We start from the raw sequence: 6,000 nt of genomic DNA, 5'->3' as shown, positions 1-6,000 counted from the left end.
GATGAGCATCTTGGATAGATATCTTGTCATCTTTCACGATATCAGGGAAGTTTTCTGCCAACAAATCTTCAACAATTCTCTCTGTATTTTCTGTTATCCCCCCCGTTCTGGTACTCCAAACATTCACAGGTTATTCCTCTTGATAGAGTCCCACATAATTCTTAGGGTTTCTTCATTTCTTAAAATCCTTTTATCTGATTTTTCCTCAGATAAGTTGGTGTCAAGTGCTTTATCTTCAGTCTCACTAATTCTGACTTCCATTGCCTCAGTTCTGGTCCTATGACTTTCTATTGAGTTGTCTAATTCTGAAATTTTATTGTTAATATTCTGGGTTTCTGATTGCTGTCTCTCTATGGATTCTTGCAGCCTGTTAAATTTGTCATTATGCTCTTCTCTAATCTTTTTAATTTTCCTCTATTGTATATTCTGCGTTTTGCTTAATTTCCTTCCTAATTTCTTGAAGAGTTCTGTATATTAATCTTCTGTATTCTGCCTCTGGTAATTCCAAGAAATTTTCCTCCTCTGGAAAATTTCTAGATTCTTGATTTTGGAGCTTGCTGAAGCCATCATGGATTGTCTCTTTATGCGATTTGATATTGACTGTTGTCTCTGAACCATCAATAAGTTATTATATTTATTTATGTTTGCTTACCATGTCCTAGCTTCTTGTTTTGTTTTAATATGCCCAAATAGGCTGCTCGTATAAGCTAGTTTCATTATTGGCACCTTTAAAGCTCCAATATCCTGTCACCAGATGGTTAAATCTGTTACTAGCTATGTGAGCTCAGGAGTCCGCCCACTCCTCCTGTATGGATTCAGCTCAGGTGCCCAGGTGTAAGCTCTCACTTACAGTCCTAGACAGGCATGGGTGATAGGTGTAGGCACAGGCATCTGGCTGCAGCATGGGAACACACTCTGAGCAAGGCAGAGGACTGACAGCCACCTCTAGGCATCCAGGAGGAAGGCATTTCCCTACTCCCCAAAGTGCATAGGTGGGTGGGTTTTGCCTCCAGACTATGAGCAGCTAATGCTGTTGGCTGTAAGGAGTGGGGGGCACCTCTTATTCATGAGCCTCTATTGCAGTTGGCTAGGTGGCATACGTGGAGCCACCAGTCCTCAGACCCTTGATGTCGGTTGGTGAAGACCCTGCTTAATGGGTAGAGCAGTGTCAAATGTCAAGTACCTGCTACTTCACAGCTGAAATAGTTGAAGTTAGGGTTCCGGTATATACCCTGTTGTAATACGATAATGAGGGCCTATGCTGTTGAGATGTGCCCCCACAAGTCTATGCAGGGGGAAAGGCACTCAAAGTCCTTGGATCCCTTACGCCCATGCCTACACAAAGGAGCTGTGCTTACCCTGGGTTCCTGGCTTAGGGGAGATGGCAGTTTATTTTTTCCCATTTGTTAATTTGTTCACGCTCCAAGTCAGGGAGAATGGCTCCAGGCGTGAGACGGATCCTACTTCTGGCCCAGGGGACTCGGCAACTGCTGAAGCCGGTCCAGGACCCAGTGCAGAGCAGGGAGCAGGGAGGTAAATGGGAGAGAAGTTTTTCCCTAAGGAGGGTGTTACTGTGTGGTAGGCCGTATGCAATTGCTTATCTTTGGCCGTATTGAGGGCTGCTACTCACTGGTTCTGGGTGGCCGTGTAGACTCTCAATGGCTGGGTCTCTCCTGGTGCTGAAAATACGCCTCCCGAGCACAGCTGCTTGCCTGCCTCACCATTCAGCCCCAAGGTGATCAGGCCTGAAGGGCTCAGGCTCTCACCGGGTCAGGTCTGGCAACTCCTCACTGCATCTGAACAGTCTCTCCCTCCCCCTGCCACTCATTCCGGTTCCTCAACTCTGCCTTTGATGTTCAGGGCTCTCAAATTGCCATATATAATCAAATCACTTGTTTTTTTGGTTCTTTGTTGTAAGAGAGTCCACCGGAAGTGTCTGACTACTTTGCCATCTTGGCCCCACCTTGCAATGGTGTTTTCAGTTGCCTCATATGCATGGGAAAGCTGGACAATGAATAAGGAATACCGAAGAATTGATGCCTTTACATTGTGGTGTTGGAGAAGAGTATTGAATATACCATGGACTGCCAAATGAATGAATAAATCTGTCTTGGATGAAGTACAACCAGAATGCTCATTAGAAGCAAGGATGGCAAGACTTTGTCTCATGTACTTTGGACATGTTATCAGGAGGGACAAGTCCCTGGAGAGAGACATCATGCTTGGTAAAGTAGAAGGCCAGTGAAAAAGAGGAAGGCCCTCCATGAGATGGATTGGCACAGTGGCTGCAACAATGGGCTCAAACATAGCAACAATTGTGAGGATGGTGCAGGGCTGGGCAACGTTTCATTCTGTTGAACAGAACAAGGGCATACTGTGTGGTTTAAAATCAGGAAAGGTGTGTATCAGGGTTGTATCCTTTCACACTTATTCAATCTGTATGCTGAGCAAATACTCCAAGAAGCTGGAGTATTTGAAGAAGAACATGGCATCAGGATTGGAGGAAGACTCATTAACAACCTGGGTTATGCAGATGACACAACCTTGCTTGCTGAAAGTGAAGAGGACTTGTAGCACTTCTGGTGAAGATCAAAGACCACAGCCTTCAGAATGGACTACACTTCAACATAAAGAAAACAAAAATCCTCACAACTGGACCAACAAGCAACGTCATGATAAATGGAGAAAAGATTGACGTTGTCAAGGATTTCGTTTTAGTTGCATCCACAACCAACATCCATGGATGCAGCAGTCAAGAAATCAAAAGACACATTGCACTGGGCAAATCCGCTGCAAAAGATCTCTTTAAAGTGTTAAAAAGCAAAGATGTCATTTTAAGGTAAGGTGTGCCTGACCCAAGCCAAGGTGTTTTCAATCGCCTCACATGCATGTGAAAGTTGGATAATGAATAAGGAAGACTGAAGAAGAATTGATGCCTTTAAATCATGGTGTTGGCGAAGAATACTGAATATACCATGGACTGCCAAAAGAACAAACAAATCTGTCTTGGAAGAAGTACAACCAGAATGCTCCTTAGCAGCAAGGATGGCGAGACTACATCTCACATACTTTGGACATGTTATCAGGAGGAACCAGTCCCTGGAGAAGGATATCATGCTTGGTAAAGTAGAGGGTCAGAGAAAAAGAGGAAGATCCTCAACGAGATGGATTGACACAGTGGCTGCAACCGTAGTCTGAAGCATAACAAGGATTGTGAGGATGGCACAGGACTGTGCAGTGTTTCGTTCTGTTGGACATAGGGTCAGTATGAGTTGGAACTAACTCAGTGGCACCTAACAACAGCAACAACAATGACTAAGGACATTGAGCATATTTTCATGTGCTTATTGGCTATTTCCATATCATGTTTTAAGAAATGCCTTTTCAGATTTTTTGCCCATTTTTACATTGACTTATTTATCTTTTTATTACTGAGTTTTAAGAGTTCTTTATAGATTCTAGACATAAGTCCCTCAGATATATGATTTTCAAATATTTTCTCCCAAAGCCTTCAGTTTTATGGTCCCTAGAACAGACAGTTATGGAAAATGCCTGGAAATCTTCTGATTTTTCAGTATTCCCTATGCATATATTGCTCTTTCACACTTCATTGTCTTTGCAGATACCATTCCCTCTCCCTGGTTTGCCTCTCTTTTACTTGTTCTGTCTGGTAAATTCCTATTCGTTCATAATGACCCATCTTAAATGATACCTCCTCTATAAAACTTCTCTTGACCCAGGCAGAGTTAGTGGCTTCTTCTGTTCACACCCCTTATCCTTTATTAACATCACTTAGTAGTGAGAGTCTCTACTTCTAGGATCTAATTTGTCATTCTTGTATGCCTAGAATCTGGAGCTGGGGTCCATGATGAATGCTTAATACATTTCTACTATTATCATTATTATTAAAAGAAATAATACACAATAAATGGCTTAGTGCTGTGCCCGGCACAGAGGAAGTACTCAATGCATTTTACTGTTCTCATTAATATTGTTTGTGGAATAAATTAATTTGGACAGCAGCTTATAAATCACTTTCATATATACCTGCCTTATTTGATATTTGAAATAATCCTGTGAGATAGAAAAGGCAAGGATTATTATCTCCATTTTATGGAAGTTCAGGGAGGTTAGAAGGTTTTCCCAAGGTCACATAGCCACTACAGAAACTATACTACAAAAACTGGGGCTTGAATCCAGGCTTTCTGATTGTGGATTTGTATGTATATTTCTTTGAATCTTGCCATAAACTATATTCTCTTTTTTTAAATATAATGTCTACAAATATTAAATGTTCATTGGCTATTAAATATAAATCATGTATTAACAAAGGCTAAAGGATAATTTGGCATGAATGACATAGTGAAGATGTTATTCTTAATAGAAATAATAGAATTTTGAAGAGTATCTTCCTGCCTGCCTACCTTTCTTTTCCTCTGCCGAAAAGAAGAAGAAGGAAAAAAAACCAGAAAAATTGCCAACTGCCAATTGGAAGCATCCCTGTTAGAACATGGAACTAGAGTTCCATGCTTCAGCTGGTAGCAGTGTATATTAATTGTAGGCTGCTTTCCCAGGTGGAAACAAATCACTTCTGGAGTGTTGGCTATGCTTACTCAAACCTAGAGAGCTTGAAAATGCCGCCCTGCTAAGGATGTCTAGGTTCCTAATTGGCATTTTCTCATCTTAAGATCAGTGCTTGTCAGACTGCTCCTGCCATGTTTTCTTTCGTTTTATTTATTCATTTTCTCTATCCATTTTTAATTCTGAAGCCAATGAAAACTATCATCTTATACCATCAAGTTATTATCTAGGTAATATAATTTTAAAGAAATGGGTTATTCCAAGAGCCTATACAAATTAATATGTGTTGCCTTCCAGTGGGTTAAGTTTATGAAATGTTTACCCCAAGGTAAATGTTTGAGTTGCTGATCATGTCATGCTGATGAACTCTACCCTATTTTAAAACCTAATGATAAGAAGATAGATAACTTTGAAAATGTATTATCAACATAAAAATACAGGCATAATGATTTTAAGGTAACTTACCTTTTATAAAAGCAAAACTCAAATAATATAGATTATAAAAGTTTTTATTAAACTGATACTTACTATTTCTTTTCAGTGTCCTCGGAATGCCAGCTAAGATATAGGGAAATTGGTATATAGTTTTTCTTGGGGATAGCTCTAGAGGTACTCTTTCTTGAGGTATATTAGATTATCATTATATTTCCATTTGAGTGTGTATCTTTAGGATATAAATTGAAAGGCTGTTTACCACTTTTTCTTTTTAGGCCACTTTGGCATGTTATCACCCTGCTCTGTTAATTGAGTATTTTTGGTTATTTAACATGTGTGGAAGTGGTAAAGAGGATTAGCACATACCAACTGTGAGCTAAATATGAATGCAGAGTGTAATACATAGTTTCAATATCTGATTGTTCGTTGCTAGTATGTAGTAATCAGTTGACTTTTGCATATGGTCTTATATCTTGCAACACTGGTAAACTTATTAGTTTGTAGGAGCTTTTTTTTTGTAGATTCTATAGGGTTTTCTATAATAATTTTTGACTATAAATAAAGACAGTTTTACTTCTTCCTTTCCGATCTGATACCCTTTATTTCTTTTTCTTGCCTTATTGTACTGGCTAGAACCTCCAGAAAAATGTTGAATAGAAGTAGTGAGATTGTATACTCTTGCCTTTTTCCTGACCTTGGGGGAAAAGCATTCAGTCTTTCACCATTAGGTATGATGTTAGCTGTAGGTTTGAGGAAGTTCCCTTCTATTCCTAGTTTTCTGAGTTTTGTTTGTTTGTTTGTTTTAAATCAAGAGTGAGTGTTTGATTTTATCAAATGTTTTATTTTCACCTATTGAAATTATCTTATGGTTTTTAGTTTTTAGTCTGTTAATAGGAATTATATTGATTGATTTATGAATGCTAAACCAACCTTGCATTGCAGGAATAAATTTCACTTGGCCATGATACATTGTCCTTTTTATAT

The 6,000-nt window shown here is 39.4% G+C and overlaps 1 protein-coding gene across 1 annotated transcript in view; it reads left to right on the top strand.

Moving 5' to 3' along the window:
* Positions 1 to 6,000, top strand: part of KLHL13 (kelch like family member 13) — a 42,617-nt gene that overhangs the window by 7,145 nt on the left and 29,472 nt on the right. The gene's annotated exons all lie outside the window — the stretch shown is intronic.

The sequence above is a fragment of the Trichechus manatus genome, unplaced genomic scaffold (assembly GCF_000243295.1).
Source record: "Trichechus manatus latirostris isolate Lorelei unplaced genomic scaffold, TriManLat1.0 scaffold00068, whole genome shotgun sequence".
Taxonomy (NCBI): Eukaryota; Metazoa; Chordata; class Mammalia; order Sirenia; family Trichechidae; genus Trichechus; species Trichechus manatus.
The sequence above is the reverse complement of the archived record's forward strand: the minus strand, read 5'-3'. Positions and strand labels throughout refer to the sequence as shown.